Source organism: Symphodus melops, assembly GCF_947650265.1.
Source record: "Symphodus melops genome assembly, chromosome: 15".
Taxonomy (NCBI): domain Eukaryota; kingdom Metazoa; phylum Chordata; class Actinopteri; order Labriformes; family Labridae; genus Symphodus; species Symphodus melops.
The window spans coordinates 23,698,560-23,719,844 of NC_136705.1; the positions used below are offsets into that span (position 1 = coordinate 23,698,560).

The 21,285-nt window shown below is 42.2% G+C and overlaps 1 protein-coding gene across 5 annotated transcripts in view; it reads left to right on the forward strand.

The window, feature by feature from the left end:
* LOC306835502 (neurexin-1a-like) overlaps positions 1 to 21,285 on the forward strand; it is a 285,076-nt gene that overhangs the window by 241,929 nt on the left and 21,862 nt on the right. The window lies entirely within an intron of this gene.

The following is a 21,285-nucleotide window of genomic DNA, read 5'->3' on the forward strand; positions in this document are numbered from 1 at the left end:
GTGTGTGTGTGTGTGTGTGTGTGTGTGTGTGTGTGTGTTGGAGTGATAACCATCGAAGAGATCCTCCATCATCTTTATCTGTCCTCCATGAGCTGTGCAGCATCTTCAGGAGCATATTACTTCTCAAATGTCACAATGTGTGACTAAACAATGCAACACAAATCCTATCACATGAAATGGCGATCACAACATGCATGCACGATCCTCGCCACCAACAGCAGAGGTTTCCTCGAAGAAACTGAGGCAGGTCAGCGTGAGGCACGGGTTTTAAAACCCAGAAATGTCACTATAAAAGCACGTGATTAAAGCGTTTAGAAATGTTGTCATGCTTTAGTGTGAATCGTACATTTTGTTCCGACAGTGACTGTAAATATTAAATCTGAGAATTTTAATATTAAAATGTGGAATTAAAATGACTTACCCTAAACTTTTGGGGGGGAAAAAAAAAAGTGAGTCGAACATGTAATTAATTCAGTTGCAGAAAAAGCCCACATAGCAGTTTAAAATAAACATAAGAGTAGACTGAAACGAGCCTTTAAATTAGGTTTTAATCAGCTTTTACAAATCATTTTGGATATACTCGTTTTGATTAATCCGGTCAGGAAGAAGAAAATTATAGCATCTCCAGGAGGGCGTGGGCTTCACTTCAAAACAGGAAATGTTTCGATTCTTGGATTTAAAAGTTCCTTTTGGACAGATTGTTTGACTCTCTCTCTTTACTGTTTCAACAAGATAACATTTAATACATCCACATCGCGGCCGATAAAAAGGAACGATGTGTGTTTATTAATTTCACTGTCCAGATTAGACAGAACTAACTCGGTGTCCTTGAACCCATTTTTAATATTTAATATCATACAAAGACGTTTTGTCTCCTTTATTGAAACAAAAAACAAAAGCGTTAAATCGCCTTGAACTCTGAAGTGAAGTATTTTTCTTTCAATTTAGCAGACTGTTCAAGCTACAGCTCCGTTCAAATGACAAACTACCACAGAGAATTTGCACCTCGTTTTTCAGTTTAGCAGCAGCAAGCAGCTCGCTTTACTCCCCCGTACCCTCTCTCTCTCTCTCTCTCTCTCTCTCTCTCTTGTCCTCTGACCTGCAACCATCAAAACAGTTTGTGTAAGGGTCTGCAGATGCTGACAAATAATACAATCATAAATATTGATCTAGGGGAATGGTTTTCTCACAGACTCAGCACGCCTCCTGGACCGTTGCAGGAGCGTGTAATGCAGTAGAAATATCAGACAATGGACTATAATTACGTCCCAGCGCCATGCCGTGTCGTAAATTGCCACCAAGGATCCGGGTGATTGGCACAAAAGGAACAGGCTTGATAAGATGGATGCCTGTCTTTTGCACACACCTTTACATATTGACAGCCAGATAAATGACAAAGGCAGTGCATTACAGAGATCATTCTTTATTTGCATGTTTTCTGCTTTAGCAGTATGATATCATTATGTATTAATCAGATACAGCTCCAATGGTAAAATCAATTGCTGTTTGCCGTGTAGCAATCATGAGCAGTTATTGGATTTGATTTGAATGTTTATGTGCAGCTCAATCCTTGAGATATTTGTCCCTATCGGTTTAAATGTTTATTAGGGGTTATAAGTAGGACATCTAGGATATCAGGAAAGCAAGCATACTGGGAGAATATACAGGTAGGGATATATAGATTATTGCATCAGGCCTTTGATACAACCTAAAATCTTCTTCTTCTATTTTAAAACTTGCCTCCAAAGCTGGATGAAAATTAACCTAATATTATGGCAGTCTGATACTTCTGTTACTTTTCTAAAATGGTAGAAAAGAAGAAGCTGTTGCTAGCAAAATGTATGTATGTAGCATTTGGCACAACATGCAAAATGTCAGTTGTATTTTAGAGCTGTTTTTCTTAGAAAAAAAAAAAAAAAAAGAAGAAAAATGATGACAAATTGTGAAAACACAAATTAAAGCACAATCCTGCAGACAGCCTTTGGCTACAACTGTAGAATGTGCAAAACATGAACATAGTCTCAATGACATCACCCATTGGCTTCGAAGGCCACCATATCATCTAAATACGATCTCAACCAAGCACAACAGGCAAAGAAAAGTGGAGTCAGTCAACTTAGCCAACATCTAACGCTGTGAATGTAAAAGGCCCTTTTAGACGTAATGGGGAAAAAAAGAAGATCTATGAAAAAATTCAAACCCTGCATACTGTGAACTGCATGCACTACTTGTGTACCAGGCTGTAAACACTTGTGCTGTAAAATTGGGCTTTTTCAATGTGAGGATTCCTTTGATTTTTCAAACAACCTCAAGTAGACACTCGAGGAACAGCAGTTTTTTTTTCACGTCTCAAACGGCATCGAAGGTTGCCGCTTGGTGACTACACAAAATCTGCAGAGGTCACTCACATTAGCATGCTAAGCATATTCAAGTGCTCAGCTAGTTTGGATGTTAAGATTCAATTCTATTATCATCCAAGCAGGATTGGTAGCTAATTCAGGTTTTTATTGATGATAGAATCTTGTGTTTCACATTAGTATAGTCGGGGTATTCGGTTTTAGCAAATGCTACAAGAAAAATATTTCAGAAGGTCCCTTAAAATCAATCTAGAGACAGGTTTATACACCGTCCTGCAGAGGCTTTGAAAAATGAGAATAGTCAAGGCTAACTGTGAAGGTAAAGGTGTTATCTTATGCATTCACACAGAATGCAAAGGTCATTGGATTAACGAGTTGCTCAGTGAGGTAGGAGGAAAGATGAATGAGGCGTGCAGAAATGTGTGCATTGGAAGATGTCAGTGTGTTCTGTTTGATCCGACGTGACGACCTTCCCGTGGAGAGCTCCTGCAGTAGGACAGTCTCAGGACACTACACTTACAAAGACATCGTGTCTGGCCCGTGTAAAGAGAGACGATGCATTCACTGTCCTTTCCTGTGAATAGTCAGCGTTTTAATCATTGTCCAGCTGTTCCATCTCTCCTCTTGATGGCTACTGCAATTCAGTGAATGTTTTTTATATCCTGAGAGCACTGCATTACTGGGACACATACATTTTAAGTGAGGCTGGCCCCAGTGGAAATGGAGCTGCTAATGCTGCATGGAGGTGGCAATATCAGGCTGTAAGCATTGAAGCTCGATGACAGGAGTGCTCCAGAAAATATACACCAGGCTGTCGGAGCAGAACACAAATCTGCTACCTTTTAACAGGCTATGAGAGGTCATGATCAATGCACTGTTTACCAAACATGCATTAATATTTAGGTCTGGTTAAAGGGATAATACAGCACTTCACACTTAAATACAGCAGAGCTCAAGTCTCTCCTGTGTAAATGTGTGTGTGAGTCCTGACTGTCTACGGTGAGGGAGAAGCTGGAGTCCTGCTGGCTGTGTTGTTGTCAGAGCTGTGTTTACATGGACGGAACGGTTGGCTCCTCCCCTTGTGTATAAATGATGTTTTAGTCAAGAAGAAGAAGAACATACTCACTGATTATTTGGATTTCAATCAAGTATGTTTGTGTGCTATGAGCTAACCAAAGTGTGCTAATATCAGCGTGCTTACACACCAATGCAGGACACAGGCAACTTCAGCTCCAATAAAAACCATTTTGTCCACCGCTTGCGCTTAATGGTCCGTAAACGCGCAGTAAAATCTGCCACCAGGGGGCTCTCAATCCAAACAATAAAAGGAATCAATGGAGTTGCTGAAGTGTATTATGGACTAGATCAATACTTGCATACTTTGCCTTTAGTGAAATAGCTTGAAACCACAGTTGTTTTTTTAATATATATTTTTTGATTTTGAGTACACATTATCTCTCATAAAATAAGTTTGCAGTCTGTTAATGTTTTAGTGACACAAGCTCTGTTGATTAAGGCTTCGTCTTCCTGCTCCGTCCCTCTCTTCTCTCCTCGAGGGTAAAGTCAGTCCTGGTCATTATTAGTGTAATGATTCTGAACGGGTCTGGAGGGACTCACACTTCTCAGGTGCCCCATCCAAAAGTTCTCTAAATGCCCGACTGGGGTTACATTGTTATTGAATACTGTGGGCCTTGGCTTATGGGGCCCATTACATTAATGTCATTCTTCTCAAACCACTGGGCGTCCACTCATTCTTTATTAACGGGAATATTATCATCTCAGAGCTCACTGGCTTAATCGGGAAAGAAATGCACCATGGGAAAAAAGCTGATGAGTCAGAATTGTTATTTTAGGTGATTAGAATTTCTCTCTTGCTTAAAGGATAATTGGATTGATTTAATTCCAGGACGTACAATCCACTCAGATAAGAAGATGTAGAGAATAGCGAGACCTCGCCTCAGCTTAACCCTTTCTTCGGATCATTTCCAGAGGTTTCATTTTGAGTTTCTACCCTGAGCTTTTATGTGTCAAGTATTCTCTGAAGTGGCTTTTTTCTGCTGTGTGCTTCCTGCCCTGTGCAGAGGAGGTAGCTTACTGCAGGGGCTTCACTGTCAAGTCTTAATGAAGCGTCTGCTCTCTGTAGCAGGGCCTGCGCACATCTAATTAAAACATAATGCACTGGAGTATACATTCACAAACAACAGAGCACCTTTTGTTTGAATACAGGAATAAGTTCTGCTCATTTCCTTCACTTCGTGATATCAGAGTTGTTCTGAAAACTGAACTCAGCCATCCTTTTCTTATAGATGGACAGAAAATTCATCTTCAAACTCAATCAAAAATATTGATGGCACCAGAGCAGCAGCTGCACCTTATAGTTAAGAAAAAGAAAGCCCAACCACATCAGCCTCTTCCTTCTTTCACTTCAACAGTGTTCATGAGTGACAGGTGTCCAGGCATGCGTGCACCCTTGATTTGCTGATCATTTATGCTAATATCATTTAGCTCACAGGCTATGACAAACGACACATCTGGAGAACTACAGAAGAGGAAACTTACCTATAGCATCTTTTAACCCCTATTTTAATTAAAAAAGTGTTTCTTTCTAAGATTTACCACATCTGTTAGCGTGTTCATCACAATCTCTATTACGTGCTAGCATCAGGCTAACAAACGTCTGTCCATCTGCAAGATGTAAAGCCCCCACGGAGAATAATGCACCAGCTGCCACCTTCACATAGTATCCCACTTTATGTTCCAATCTGATCTAATTTACAATCCCTGAGTTAACTCAACTACTTTCAGAAAAGGTTGTGGGAAAATAAGAATTTCCCCCATTGCACCTGTAAAATGCATTGCACCTTTCTATACACAGAAAGGTTAATTAACACAAGTGTTAACTGGAGACACATTTGAAATATACAATAAAGTGGTTATGAATGCCAACCCACACAGGGTTATCAACAGCACTGTCTGCTAATGAGCAGATACTGTCAGAATAATGGAGCATTAGCTCTTCATTATTTGTCACTTTTATATGTGTGATAACTGCTGCAGGTATCTTATGTAACACTGTGTTGTGTTTGGGGGCTTTGCATGTTCTCCCTGTGCATGCGTGGGTTCCCTCCGTGTACTCAGGTTTCCTCCCACAGTCCAGTGGCATGGTTATAGGTTAATTATTGACTCCAGATCATCAGTAGGTGTGAGCTGAATGTTTGTCCTGTCTCTATATATCAGCCTTGTGGTTAACTTGCAACCAGTCCGGAGTCTAACCCCACTTCCAGCCCGATAACAGCCGGGATCAGCTCCATTCTCCCCCTGCGAGCCTGCATGGGATAAGCGCTAAAGATAATGGAAATGGATGTTGTGTTTGGGGCACTTTTGAGCATCATTATAATGTTTGCATCACATAGAAGTGAATGGAAGCCAAAGCTTAAGTTGTGTGTTGCAGCTTTACAAAGGGCTGGCGGACAAAATAAAGAAAAATGTCAAGCGTCAGAGAGATAGCCTTTAATACCACACGATGCTTAATCAAAAGCTCTCAGGGAGAAGAGATTGTGCCCTGTGTAGCTCTTACCCTCCCTGGAAAAAAAAAGAGAAAAAAAAAGTCCAAAGCCTGCTATCTAGAAGAGCCATTGAGGGCCCTTGACAGTGATGGATCCTCACCTACATTGCTCAGTATTATCAACCCAGGCCAGCACACATACAGTACATAAATCTCATGAGGAGCGGTCATAGTGTGAAGCTGCCATCCACCCACAGAGCTGTCTGCAGGAACATCCTCTTAAGTCGGTGTTTGCTCCAGCGACGTCGAGAAGCACAAAGAAAGAACACCCGAGGGGAAATGTTGTTTGATAGGATATCTATGTGCTCTATGCAGTTATGTAATTAAGCCTTGTTGTTGTTGAGGAAAGTTAAAACTAAATCAAACTATATTAAACAAGGAATCGCTCAGTGATTTTATCAAAGTAGAACTATTGCCATTGTTTGAATCAAAGTATTCATCCATCTATTCATCTCTTGTTGATTATCTCTCTCATCAAGATATAACTCAAAAATGTAAGAAAACTTATTATTTAAATTAATGACATGAAAAACATTCAGAGCATGTGCAAACCTCTCTGAATAACATCCTTTTTTTATTTTTATTATTTCCGTTTGTCTTGTTGTTAAGCGTGCCAACTTAAAACAAGGCTGGGTGAACCTGAGGAAGCTACAGCTGTAATGTGTTGTTCACTCACAATCCAATGCAATAACATAACATTCAGTGTGCCACTCATTTTTTATTCATTTTGTCATGATATGTTCCTGCAAGCATGCACACGAGAATTTACGTTATTTAAAGGGTAACAGAAGTCGACAAGCACAAACACATGGGAAATTCATACAGTGCATGTCAAGTTATTTATAACATGAAACCCTCACCAGCTGGTGCGTTCCTGCACTTGGAAGCTTGAAAAAAATGGAGTTCAAGACAACCCTCACTTCTGCAAACACGTTACAAAAATAGTAATACACTCAAGCCAATACAATGTTACTTTGATGGACGATAATATTTGACCTCATATGGTGTTTCATGCTCGCCATCTTTCTTTCATAACCTTCTCTGCGTCGAGTACAATTTCCTTTTTATAGCTTGTTGCTCGAGGAAATTCGACAAATGCAGATTATGGGCTGTTCCGAAGGGAGGACGAATGGCCGCTATGTCACATCATCGCCACCAAATAGCCAATTGGCCCCACTGCTTCTGAATTAACCCTAGGTGAGGCGGGTGTAACGGCCGTTAGGGGGAAGTGAGGAACATTCAAAACGCATTGTGCGGGCCATTTCATTTGCAGTCACAGCACACGGTTCGGTTCTGGCTGAACTGGCTTGTAGTGGCTGCGTTTGTCTTGGTCCCTGAGACGAGGGCCAGAGTCTCGGCCTCTCTGTAATTCAGGGGGATAATCGAAGATTTGACATGCTGCACCGCTACACCTTCAGTGCAGTGTTTGGGTACCTGCACGACTCCCTCTCTCCAGCTTGCACAAACACGATAATAAAGTTAGTGTCACAGAACTCTTGCGGTGATGAATCTGCACCTTCCCTCCTTTTATAATCATCCTCGCACTGTGTGTCTTTAGTGTATCTGGCACTAACTCCAGGCATTGTTGTGATTGTCTTGATACTGGTAGGGATTATTGTTTTACAAGCTAAGGCTGCACTAAGTCTGCACGGCCCAGATTTAATACTAATCCTGCATGCATCAATATTCAGACCTGAGACTTATCTCGGGTATTCAGCGCTCCTCGGGTAACTGCACACACGCAGAGCAGGTTCTTTAATTGTGCTACATGATGTGATACTCGCTTTTCCATTTAAGGATGACTCAATCTTCATGTAAGATGCATGGTGATCTACTTTCAAAGCCATGCTCTGCTTCTCTGATCTTTAGGAAAGATTTGAATTTGTGAGCAACTTGTCTATAATAATGAGATTTCTAAAAAGATGTGCTGGTTCTTCCTTTTTTTGAGTGACAAGGTAAGTGAGATAAATGTAGCATGAATAGCTATGAGCATTTTATTTCTGCATGATTTGTTTTGGGGGATCGGGATGTAGAACCTGTAATTATGAATGATCAGTCACTTTTTTCCCTTATCACCTTTTACTAAAACAGCAGCACCACAGAAGCTCGATTCCACCGAGAGGAACTTCTGGAAATTTAGCACAAGGCGTTTTCAGACCGCAGGAATTTCCTGATGGTTCTAGAAACTGTTGGAAAAGTTCCTCCTTTAAAAAAGATAAAAATAAAAATTCCACACCGCAGGAACAATGAACTTCAGTTCCTAGAACCCCATAAAGAGGAACCTTTTTTGGCTCCTGCACCGTGGCAGGCGTCAAAACGTCTCCAGGACGATTTATTCTGAGACCACCTATGGTGCCACATCTGTCTGTGCAATGAGCCGTTAAGAAACAGAGTGACGGCTAATTTTAAATGATCTAACAAATAGTAGAGGGTTTGATGCTACTTGCTGAAACAAAACATTGCGGAACAACACATTTAATTTCATCCTCTGTTTGGTTGATTTAATTCTGCGATGTCAGAAACAGCATTCACATTTTACATGCGTCAGTTTTAAATGTCAGTGTGGTCGAGCTCATTGAAGGCGCCTCGCCTGGAGAAGTCACAAATGAATGGAGTTAAGACAGAGTAGCCAATCACCCTCCCAGACTCAGATTCATCCCGTGGGACAAGTCCAGGACTCAGGACTCTCTAAGAGTCTCTGCTGTTTAGAACCTGTGAACACTTCACTGTCAGTGTGTGAATTTCCTGCAGTAGTAAAAGTCTGTATGTGACAAACCTGCACAGAAAAGGACTCAACTTCAACACCTCCCTGAGCCACTCTTTTCTTTAAAAAAGAAACAAGTGTTCCTCTTGTTTGCCTGTCCTGTGTTAGTTGAGTTATTGAGCGCCTCACAAACTGCTTTGGATAAACAGGCAAACGCACGTTAAGTCAAGAGGCCAACTAACAGGAGAAATGCAAGCCTCTAACAAGCAGGCAAGAGCTGCTTTCTGAGTGTCTGGCAGTTAAGCATCGATTTCCTTCCCTATTTTATTGCAGTTTAAAAAGCATAGCTTGACTTTGTTTGTTGACTTTATAGCATCAGGATTTAGGATTCCCATCTGTGTTTGTGCCGGTGTCAGCCATGTGATCCCAACTCTCTCTGCTGAGCTCCATGATGGATGGTTGTTATTTTAAGGTGGCGTTTATTGTTTTTGTTTTTACTGGAAAGTCCTAGACGGGGGGACGGGGGAGGACGTACCAGACTGCAGTTAGGCCACCAGTGAACGCACAGAGCTGCTCGCTTACAAAACAGCGACAAACGGCCCCTCCTTTACGCCATAATCCAGGTTTACACACCCTCCCACCCGCTACGCTCTGCCAATGACCGGCGTCTGATCCAACCATCATGACAACGCCCTAAAATGCTAATTAGACTCTTCTCCTCTGTCGCCCCCCGGTGGTGAAAAAGACTTCCGAACTCTCCTCAAGTCTTTTTTGCACCTTTAAGGAAAAGCTCTTTCCTGAACATCTACGACCTTAATGTTGCTGATGACGACAGTTTTTTTTATACTCTTGATGATGGTGACGATGCTTTTGATTGACAATGACGATTTTAAGATGTTTCCTCCTCTCTAGATCCTCGCTTGTGTTTTACTTACTCGTCACTTTGGATAAAAGTGTCTGCTAAATGAAATGTAGAAATGAACACAGAGTTTGCACGGCCGTCTCAAACAGAGAGGGGGAGATTTCTTATTCAAATAGAAGCATGTCCTTAATTCCTATCACAAAGTATCCCCCCCATCTTCTTTTCTTCTCCCTATTTGAATGTCCTTCTTCTGTGAGTGTTACATGTTTGATAAGAGAGACTCTCATTTTGTTTTTTTCAAAGATGACTCGCTGACATTTTGTTCTTCATTTTGTTCTGTACTTTGAAAATCAGCTAGATTCTGATTCAATTTGTTGTTCAGAAAATGAGTTATGTGAAGGAACTCCCTCAAAAAGAGAAACGAAAGAACAAATATCACACCAACTGAAACATGACATGATTTAAGAACAGTTGGAATTTATTTTGTCAAGTCTTCACAGAGACAGTATTGAAAGATTAATAATCCTGCACTGAATAGAGCTCAATAGGAAATTACTGATTTGCAGACGTGATTGTACAAGTTGTTATTTGACTCTCTCTCTCTGTAGTCAGCTTGTTCAAATTCATATTGATAGGAAAGGCTCGTCACTTCGCTAACCAAGTGGAACTGTTTTCTCCAGCTCATCTCGAGGCAGAGCATATTTTAAAATGAAGAAAAACACGCTTTTTTTGTCTAATTTCTCTCAAAGTGTGCCACCAGTTAAAAAGATATGCACATGCACAGCAACATGGGTTCAAGAGAGGAAGAGGGGAACAGGGAGGAGGATTTATCAGCCAGGGTTCAGTCCTGTTGGAGGATAAATTGTCTTCTGGACATGCTGCAGAGTTAAGTGTGAGTGTCGGTGCCCTGTGAGGTTGTGGTGCCTTCAATTATTCAGAGAAAGAAAACATCCTCGGGATACGATTTCCCCTGCAATGCAGATGTATGGGATTGACCATCTCACTCCTCAGATATCGTAAGCTTCAGGGGGGGGGTTGGAAAAAAGAATGATTGTTATCAGATGGCTCTCTTCTCTGACAGGTGCACTATTGATTGTTCTCGTTGTATTATATTTATCGTCTCTTATGAACAGTGGCGCCAGGGAGCAGTGATTGAGTGAGACGACGGAGGCAGTAATGTTTCTAAACGGGGCTCAACAAGCACAAAGAAAGTTTTTCAGAACGAAAACTAAAACATAGCTACTTGTTCTAAAAACGATTTGTGCTTCAGTATTAGGAAAAACACAAATACAACTTATTCTGTCCATCTTTGTGAAAACTCATGGATCACCGCCTTTTGAAGTCAAACAGTCAGAGGCAGAGAAAAGACAGCTCGGTGGTAGCGTCATCTAATGAAAGCAGGAACAGGTTGGAAAGCAGATTGAAATGTTTCCTGTTCTGCACGTTTCGTGTCTCTCCGACCTCCTCGTCTTGCCCTTATAGTGAGCTGAATGCCGTTGCAGGGGCTCCTGGTGTGTTCTGCCCCAGGCGTGGTTATGGGTTCGTGCCCACCAAGTGCTGACAGATGGTGAAGTAGGTATCGGTGTCGACCTGCGGTGGCCCCGGGCCTGCAGCGTTCACTCCCAGCGACAGACCTTATCCATCATCTCAGCCTCACCGGGGGCCATTAGGGAAGCTGCCCTTCAAATACCGTTTCACGCGTAAGGTCCATGCCGCTGGGCGGTCTCGTCCACCTTGACACGGCTGAACATGCCTGTGTGTTCATGTGTTTTCTGATAATTGAAAGCATAACAGGCTTTCCTGCAGCAGGTGCATGTTAGTCTTTCGCTCTATTTAAAAGTCTGCTGAAATGGTTCGAGGCAGGTTCCTCATATCATCAGCTGTTATTGAGACTGTCAACAAAGAAGCATCGTTGTTTTGCTGTTGGCAGCAACTAAAAACGACTGCAGATTGTCCCATGAAGTCCGTTTGGAAGACAAAAATGAAACCTACGCACTGAGTGTCGTCTCCGTTGTTTAATAAAGTGTTGGATCGTGCGTGGAGGAGAAAGTGACACTGACAGTTTTACAGCATGTCTCATGCAGCATATTCTCGTCTCTCAGGACAGTCGCTGTTACGATTTGTAGAAACAGAAAATAGTCCTGGGCCAACTGTTGAGCATAAGATACAATGTGTGCTTCAGTGCCTTGCTCCCACCTGCAGGATGCTGCTATCAGCTGCTTTATACATGACATTCATGAACATGAGCTCTGTGCCAACTGCTCGTCGAGCCGTGCTGAGCTCATTGCATTTTATAAAAAAGGATTTCCTCAAAGGATGGTAGGAACAGTCGAATGCATCCAAAAGCTTATTTGTTAATTAAAGAAGCACTGGGATTACAATTTCACAAAATAGTTCTCGCAGAAAACGAAATCAGAAATCCCATAATGTATTCCTTTAGTTGTAAAAAACTAATTATGTGTATTTTAATCCAACAAAAAGTAGACTAATCTGCATCACGATTCATACAAAAAGGCACAACATTAAGTCAACATGAGACCCTTGAAATGAGAATGCAGTGTACTCATATGTAGGTTGTCGTCTTGGCCGGATGTTGACCGCCACATCTCATGCTCCAAAGGAGAGTTCAGGAATGTAGAGGAGGATAATAGAAAGAAACTTCATTATACCACATTGATTCGATTAAGCTAAAACAAATTCCAGGAGATACAGAGATGAAATAAAGGCATCTGCATTCCAGCAAATCAGGCCGGGTGTTTTGTCAGACAGGTGGACCAGAGCGAGAGTAATGGAAAAGAGGTCTCAGGGGAGGTCTGTAACTCGATCATCAGTTTAAGTGCGTCTACTTTGAATGAATCGGTTGACATTTAGGGAAAACAAACTTTCTTGAGAGGAGTCTGCACCGAGCGGCGACAGGGTTTAACTCTGAACTTGGAAAAATCTGCATTCAGCTTTAGCTCGTTTTGACTCTCTTCAGCCTCATTCATAAATGCTCATAATCAGGGGTGTGGCTGCTTTGACTGACGGGTGGGCTCGTCTCAATTTGAAGGTCGAGGGTTCGATCCCCAGCTTCTGCAGCAACATGTCCGATGTGTCCTTGGGGGAGACACTTAACCCTGAATTGCTCCTGCTGCTTCGTCGGCAGCGTATGCATGGGATTATTTATGAGCAGAACAAAAAAGGTAAATGGTACGAAGCAACATTTAAAACATAAAGCGCCAGCATCTTTTGGTAAGTGTAAAGATAATTAACTCCTCCAAAGTTTTTATCATTTACAGTAAAAAAGGTGCAGTCGTGATGTCACGACAACACTGCATCATGGATGCATTAATGAATGAAAATTGACTCCCTGAATGTTGCACAATCTGACATTTGCATGATTTGGATTTCATATCATTTCCTGTTTTCCAATCAGTTTTGTGCCTTTTGTTTCCCCTCTCCTGAACAAGTGTGTCCCTCATTAGTTTTAGCGGTGGCACTGGGCCCTTTGTGAATGACACATCCAGACCTGCAGGACAGGAATCTGATTATGACGACGCTCTGTGGGAGCTACAGGCGACCTGGCCTGCTGTTGTAGGGCAAAGCTGCTCTCCCTCTTCCCTCATGTCATGTTTTTTTTTGCAAAGGCTACACATGGGAATAAGACCTGAGTCCATTCATCTCAGCCGTGATGGCATCTATATTAGGATGACAAATTTGCTCCTGTCACTTGATGAGGGACTGGGACTGCATATCAAGACGCAGGTAAAGTCAGGAAGACAGCGATTTGTAGCCAGGCTGCGTATCATCGTCCCCTCCTGCTCTCTGTCTCCAAAAACACACACATGCTTAGATTCATCATCTATTTTTAGATTTCGAAGGAGAGAAACATGAAAATGAAGAATCATGCCGTCGCTCTGGATGGAGTCTGACTGTTTCCCCAAAATGACAAGTGCGTGTATGTGTTCGCATTTAGATAAGACGCCCCTTGATTACAAGCCATTCTCTTATAATTGTGATTCCTCCCTCCCTCCGACGCTTATCCTTGGTGTATGATATTCCTCCTGGGCAGTTCCCTGCTCTCAGGCCAGATTACTACCAAGGCAAGCCGCAGACGCTCACAGGGCTCCAGATTCGATTTCAGATAAGGAAAAAATCAGGACATCCAGAGGGGAAAATGCTTCAATGCTGGCAGATTTCATTTATCTGAGAAGTGCAAAAGCAAGGATAAGGAGGGGGGGACAAAGACGACCATGTAATATACAGAGTAGCATTTATGCATAGGCTATGGAGAGAAGTAATGAGAGAACAAGAGGTGGGGGGGACGTGTAGGAGGTAGATGGAGCCAGATAGTTCTTATGAATTTCATATTAAGATTTTATCATTTGGAGCAAGTAGCTAACAGAAGGCATTCAGCCGTCTCCCGTGTGATCTGCTAGAAGCTGTATGCTACATGGCAGCCGCTCAGCGTGCACTCTCTCTGCACCGTGTGATGGTGACTGCAGGCACTTGGCCATATTGTGTGCACATTATTTATATGTCTCCAGTAATAAATAATGAGCACCTTGCTTGGTTGCAAATCAAAATATCAACTGTTCATCATTTCCTACAGAAGGTTTCAGGTTGTAGGAGAGGAGGAATTAGGCACCAGTCACACACTGTGAGTCACTGAATGATGTTGTAATAGTGTGACGCAGGCATGCACTGGCTTGGCAATGGACTTTGTTTAATTCAGAGAATTTGCATAAGAAGTGGGCGAAGCCTCAGGTTTTGTAAGGTGAAGCTAATATTTAAGTGTCCTAAACCTGCATTCTTTGTATCTGCCAGCAGAGGGCGACTTCACTGGCCGTCAAAAACAAGAAGCTCGACATATGGAACGAGATTATAAATCATACGTCTTCTTAGCTGAATTATTACCGTAGTGAAATGTTCACTCTTCGTTTTGTCGTTTCAAGTCGTCTTTAAAACAGAGTCATGTTTATCGCGTAAATGTTGGTCCCATTTAGAGTCCTAATGGTTCATTGGAATAAGATTTAGGCCATGGCCACTTGAGATTGACCAGCTCGTCACATCGACCTCTCAGAACTCGTAAACAGACCACGCACTGTGAATGTCTGCGGAGGAAAATGCTCATAAAGGTGAAAGTTGCTTTCTTCAAAGTGCTGTTAAAAGCTACGGCCCTGCAGCATTAACATTAAATACTGTATACGTAGGAGTATCCAATCTTTATGGCAATGCTTGTTTTAGAAGGTCATCGAGGCATCAATATGATTTCTAGTCTGTTTTTTTAACCAATTAAAATCTTATGGGCGAGGGGTTCATCAACGTGGACGCTACCCTCTCCTGTCCTCCCTGCCTAAAACCTTTTGGTTTAACGCCATGCAAACTTTGGTGCTCCCCAGATCGTGCATTAGCCCTATCATACACCTCACAAAGTGTTGAATTAGCATGAGGGCCATGAGTGTGTCTGTTCCTGGAAAAAGAGTTGATCGGGGTCCTGAGGGGAGTCTTCAGAAACATCCACAAAGAGATTCAGCAGTGCCTTGAAGCAGCCACGTTAAAAAGGCAGAGTTGTCAGGTCCTCCGGAGGGAGCGTGTTTAATGAGGGCACCGGCGTGTGTACATTCTGAGGCCGCTCTCTATTTACCTCATTTCCATTTCTTCTTGTGCGTTACACCTTTACATTATCTCTGACCTCTCCCCCTCACATTTTACTCAGTACAAATCCCTCTGGCGCCGGGCAGCGAGCTCGCAGTTGACCTACTGCTCACTCATTGTTCAGTCGTGTTGTCTCCAGTTAGAAACCTAATCTGCCTTTGTTATTGGATTTATTTATTTACTTTGCCAACACAATGAGATACGTATCCTCTCACTAACAGCCTTTACATAGAGGGGGTCAAAAGTGCACACTAAAAGAGAAGTACACAGACTTGTGTAAAGAACAAACTGAACTAGAAGTAATCACACAACTTCTCAGAAAAAGTGAAAAAGTACAGACTCTGAAGTGTTCAGTATGATAGCAAAAAAAACAAACAGCCCTCTAAAGGAAAGTCTCCATCAGCTGTTTCTGTGAAAACATCTGAACCACACGTCTTGTATGGTGAAATCCTTTTCACTGGGAATAACATTTAAAAAAAGTTTTGAACTCTCAGCGTTGCTCCACTGTGCACTGAGTTCTTGTCTCATCCATTACAGATGGGAAGGAGCACGGTGCTACGATGTGAAACAAGTTGCCTTGATATTTATTAGCCGTTGTTAAATGGCTACGTTGGAGACGGTCGTTTATTACCTGCTCGTTGAGACAGATTTACCTTTTTCAAAAATGATTAAGCTAACTTTAAGATCGATTAGCTTTTTGGTGCAAATTGATTTATTCATTTAATTGTAGGCAAAGCTGATTCATAACTTGGGTTATCAATCAGGTTATACATCTGTCACCGTCCTCCTTCCTCTTCGCCGCTTCTTTTTGATGGCTGCTGTGTGAACTCGTGTTGTAAAGAGAGCTGTATCCCCCTCCTCTCACACAGGTCACCATGTGGTGGACACTGTAGCTTCAGTGTTTAGCCAGCTCTGCATGGGTCTGTAAAGCTTTCTGCGTTCTGACCTCTCTCCATGTTTCAAAAGCATCTCCAACATTGATCCTAGTTTGAGCAGCTTTCTGCTGCTGGAGCTTATTAGAAACATGCAGAGGCTTTTTAGCTCGGGTACAATCACTTCTATCTGAAGCAGTTCCACTGCCCGCTTCCATCGCCACCGTTAAAACGCCATTGAGTAAGGTCATATTTATCATTTCACTCAGTAGACCTGAGTCCTTTAAGTGAGGATGTTCTTATATTTTATGAAAGAGTCTTTAAACATCTTGGCTACAATGGAATCAAGTATTTGTTATAAATTGACAAATTGAATTCAGTAGTCAATGAAATCCCTTTTTAGTTCAGACCTAGTTTTTTAATGGATTTCATTGCTCAGGGTGTAACACAAATGTCATCACTAGCCCACTTGGGAATGTGTGTATTTCTGTTGTTCAGTGCACCCACCGCGCTCTGTGCAGAAACTGCCTCCCAGCACCTTGTTAGACTGTCTGGGGTGCAGTGACTTGAGCCTGGAGGAAGATGTATGGCAAGACAGGAACATGTGGGTACCAGGGGAGGAGATGGAGAGCCTGCGACCATCCTTTTTTTAATGACACTCTGATACTCTGCCTGAGGTCCAGTAGCAGCAACAGCTGCTTCATTTTAAATAAAGCAAAGCCTTGTTTCCCAAGAGGGACGGTGTCTCATAACTTAGCAAGTGAAAACAGCTGTCCACCACCGCCAGTTTAACGTTACGGCAAGCACAAGCAGTCAAAACTGAAAGGAGTAGCAATTATTCAGAGTTAATTGCCTTTGAGAAACAGCAGCATCTTTTTGCATGAATTATCTCATGATGCCAAGAATCACACTACCTCCAGAATGCACTCAGTGGCCTGCTCATAGTCGAAGTACAAAACATACCTCAGGTAATTACTGACAGCACTGAGCAATGAAAGTGGATATGCAACCTCATGTTTTGATGTTCTTTACATTGACTTTGTTAGAGTCAGAGAAGTCCGATTTGTTGAAACGAGAAGGTTTTAAAAATACGTTCTTATTTTACAGTAGACAATAATTTAAAGAGCTTCTATTTGAAATCTTTTCAGGGATGTATTTGAATGTCCAGATGTTCCATATGTTCATGCATATCACGAGCGAGGCTTTTCATTGCAAAACCTTTATTTTTGGATTCAAGTGTTTGTATTCTTTTATGCATGCAGAGCGTGCAGCTGCAGGGGAAACAGAAACACACACCTTGCTCAGTGAAACCCTCATTTTATGGTTGACAACATTTCAGTAAAATCTCAGCAATTCATTTCCTGGGTAAAACAAAAAACTAAAACGAGGCACCTGGTGTTGTTTGTTTTTCTTTTGCATATATTTTTGGTTTGCTTATTGAGGTATGTTTTTTTGGCAGCGTCTGTTCAGAGGCTTTGTTGATCCATTTGCTGACAATCGCAGAATCTGATGTAAATCCTCCTCAGCGAGGCTGCAGAGGAGAATATCTCCATTTTTACCCCGCTGCTTGTTCCCTATTGTTCATCGCTCTCCTCTGAGTCACAGAGCCAATCTGTCGTGTCACCATGACGCCTCACATCAGAGCTTTTCTTTAATTGAGCAAAAGCTGGAGAATCAAGATGTTTTCAACATGATAAGTTTTAAACAGTGTGAGCATGCTATATATATGTGCAAGTCTTTCTTCCTCACATCTAAGGTAGCGCAAATGGCCCTCCATTGTCTTCCAGCCTTGCTAAAGTCTGCGTATGTGTGAGAGCATGATGTTGACAGCTTGGCAGACCAGCAGTAGGAAGAGTGTGGGCGAAGGCCAGGCAGCACACAGAGCTGAACTCACAGTCTTCGAGGCCCACACGCCTTCATTATTCAGTTGGAATCTATTGAGCATCTGGGACTAAATTATTCATCAACATCGACCTAGTTCCAGGGTGCTAAGTTAGATACTTGGATGTCATCAGGCGTTCTGATAAGGGCCGCTGCTGCAGTGTGATAGCCGCCATGGGTAAATTCATGCTAACCGCGAGCCCTTTCTGCACGCTGAGCCGTCGACGTGTTCACCTCTCCCACTTTCTCCCTCCCTCAACTTCTCTCTCTCTCTCTCTCTCTCTCTCTCTCTCTGACACTTTAATAATGTGCTGCAGCAAGAGTGAAGCTTAGGACAAGAGACTCCTCCCAATTAGACTGCACAGACCACAGCTCTGGTCAGATCTGGACACGAGCAGACCAACATCAGTGTAAACCAGAGCCAGTGAGAGAAATAATGACTCGCTGTCCGAGCAGGAACACATAGAGAAAACAGATTCCTCCGCTTTTAGGGACATCAGAGGTCCAGCTTCAAGGGATGGTGCAGTTTACAGACGAGATATGAATGACATTTTCAGCTGCCGTGTTGGCTTCAACTAGAATCATGATTGAGCACTTGATATGATATGCAGAGAAACAAACCAATAAGAGAGAAGCCTCAAGTCGCCGAATTGACAAAAGTTGAAAAGCTTCCATTCAGTCGACACCTCTCAACCAGGACGAGCATGCATTCAAACAGACATGAATATTTTGATTTGTAATTTTTAATAAATGCAGACAGGCACTGACAGACTACCAGGCTTATTATTTATGTTTAACATTACTCAGTAGACTTTTTTCTCTCCATGTTTGGGGCGGACTCTTTGCATGTTGACGGTCCAGAAGGTAATCGAATCATTGGCAAAAAAATGTGAGACATGCAGTGCAGGATTGCTTGAAATGTCTGATGAACACATGACTCCCCGATGCATCTGTTTTATGAAACAGACGTGCAGATTGCATGTCATCATGAAGAAGAATTACATAGGTTTGCAGTTTCCCATTTTGCGAATAAAAGTCCCACTTTTCACATGTGCCACTTCTGGTTTTAGGGATTACTTCCTGCTTTAGGTTTGTGTGGAAAATGGCGAGAGCCTGTGGGGATCGGTTATCCATTAGGACTCTTATTACTAATGGATTTAGTGCAGTATGTATAAATACATTGCTCTGAAGTATCCAAGATAATCAGACAAAGATCTGTTAGGAGGACAAATCTGCCACTTATGTGGAATTAAGCAGACAAAAAGGATTTTAGATGTGATGATGATGATGATGACGTGTGTATAAGCCACTTTTCCTTTGAGTTTTCAATCAAGACTGAATTTACCGTCTGATAATGGTGCCGCTTTTTTAGCTTCCTGAAAAAGTATTGGGATTCACAGCAGATCATAACGAGCGACAGATTACGGGCATTGAGTTAAAAATATCAATTTTCTTTTTGTCACTGATCGGCAATGTAACAAGAAGCAGCTTGCAAAACAAGAGCTTATTTTCTACAAAAAACAGGGCTTACGACAGGAAGGGAAAAAAACAAAAACAGAAAGCAGCAAGCATCCTCAGAGGAATACATTACCAGGACAGCAGAGGCATGCTTCGGATAAACCCTTCAGATGCCTTCAGTGTCCTCCTGACTTTCAGCTCGTCTCCAAAGAGATGTGTTGTGTGCCAGAGAGCATTCATCAAATTAGACCGCAGAGAAAACAATGTGAAAACCCGCAGCTCTCCGTGGAGACATGCCGACAGGTTATCACAGAGAAGGTGTCTGTGGCACTCGAGCACCCGGGCAGCAGCAGCACACAGCAGTCTGTCTGAAGAGCAGCCCTCCCTTCCTCCCTCAGCCCAGGATTAAGAGGGGAAAACACGCATTCAGAGGTGTACAAATGTAGTGCATTAAAGCGAGGCCACAGACTGCATACAGTATGAGACAGTAGCATTGGACAGTGTGCAGACAAGCATTAACGGAGACCAGATAAGTGCGGGTAGGGTTGTAGATGTCCGGCAGAATGAGACTGTGCTGACTAAGCTTTAAGAAACATATGCAGACCACGGCTTGGTTTGGACATCTCATTAAGGAGACCATTATCAATCCTCAGAGATCGAAAAGCAGCATGACAGAGCTAAAGAAAGCACCAGAGCGCCTTGAGCTGAGTCAGGATGGACTTTCCTGGTCCACATCCCCTTTAATGGTTCAATCAGTGCAGGAGCCAAGGTCAGTCGATATCTTTAACGTTACTATCAGGTCCAAGAAGATTCATTCAATTGTCGTGGTAAAACATCCATGACGTCTTACAACTTTGTAAACTTGAATGTTATGCACATTGAATTTTTATATAAGGCTTTTTTTAAAGGAAGAATGTGCAACTTTTTGATCCAGTGGATGTCGTCCTTGAGCAACATCTTAAACCAAAAAAAAAAAAACTAAAAAAAGGACCTGGACCTCTTCTAAAAAGGTAGGAGGGTCCAGGTTTATGAGAACCTGATCTACTCCACATTGTTTCTGCAGAGTGAAACACATAGTAAGAGGTGGTGTTGCATTAATGGGAATTAATTTAATCATCAAACGCATGTCTGCAAAACAAAGAAAACTGTTGAATAACAATTAATTTGACTTCTGAATGATTTTACATCCTCTGTTTTAGATCCAGATTTTCCACAAATTGTCGTGTGACACAGTGAGATAAGAGTGAAAACTCAGTGAGTGCAGAAAGAGCTGAGCAGAAACTAAAGGTAGCTGCTGCCTGATACAGAATGTCTGAAATCCATTCAGCTAGTACGAACATTTCTGTCGACATGTGTAATGTGTTTCTTGAAGTTCAAATTCGGATCACTGATATTGAAATGCTCTAACATTTGTTTGAGCTCTCACTTCTCTTGATTGACAGATACACACCCACAGCTCCTGATAAAGAGATACCAGTGAGTTAACCAGTCTGTTAGTAAGTTAGGAAGCAGCTCTTGTATTGACAGACGTAGGTCTAAAGTGATGACATGCAGCGGGTGTTTATATTTGTCTGCAGGACTTTAATGATCTATTTTTGGTAATGGGTGTTCAAGGTAATTAAATTAGCACTAGTCAACATTACAGAGCCAATCACGATTGCTGATTTCATCACTTTTTTTTTTAACCAATAAGAGACATATCAGCTGACATGGCTTGTAAATGATAAGTCGCCTTGAGCTTCTACAGAGCTCTTCTAGTCCTCCGTCTCTTCAGCTGGGGATCGAACCACGGACCTTCCAGTTGAGAGACGACTGACTCTACCAACTGAGCCACAGCTGCCACTTGTGTGTATGCTCTCTGCGACTTTAATACTCATGGCATGTAGCATTTAGTCAGCGAGGGTTAGTGTTCTCTCCGACGTAAAGTAACGCATTTGTCGAGATCGGAC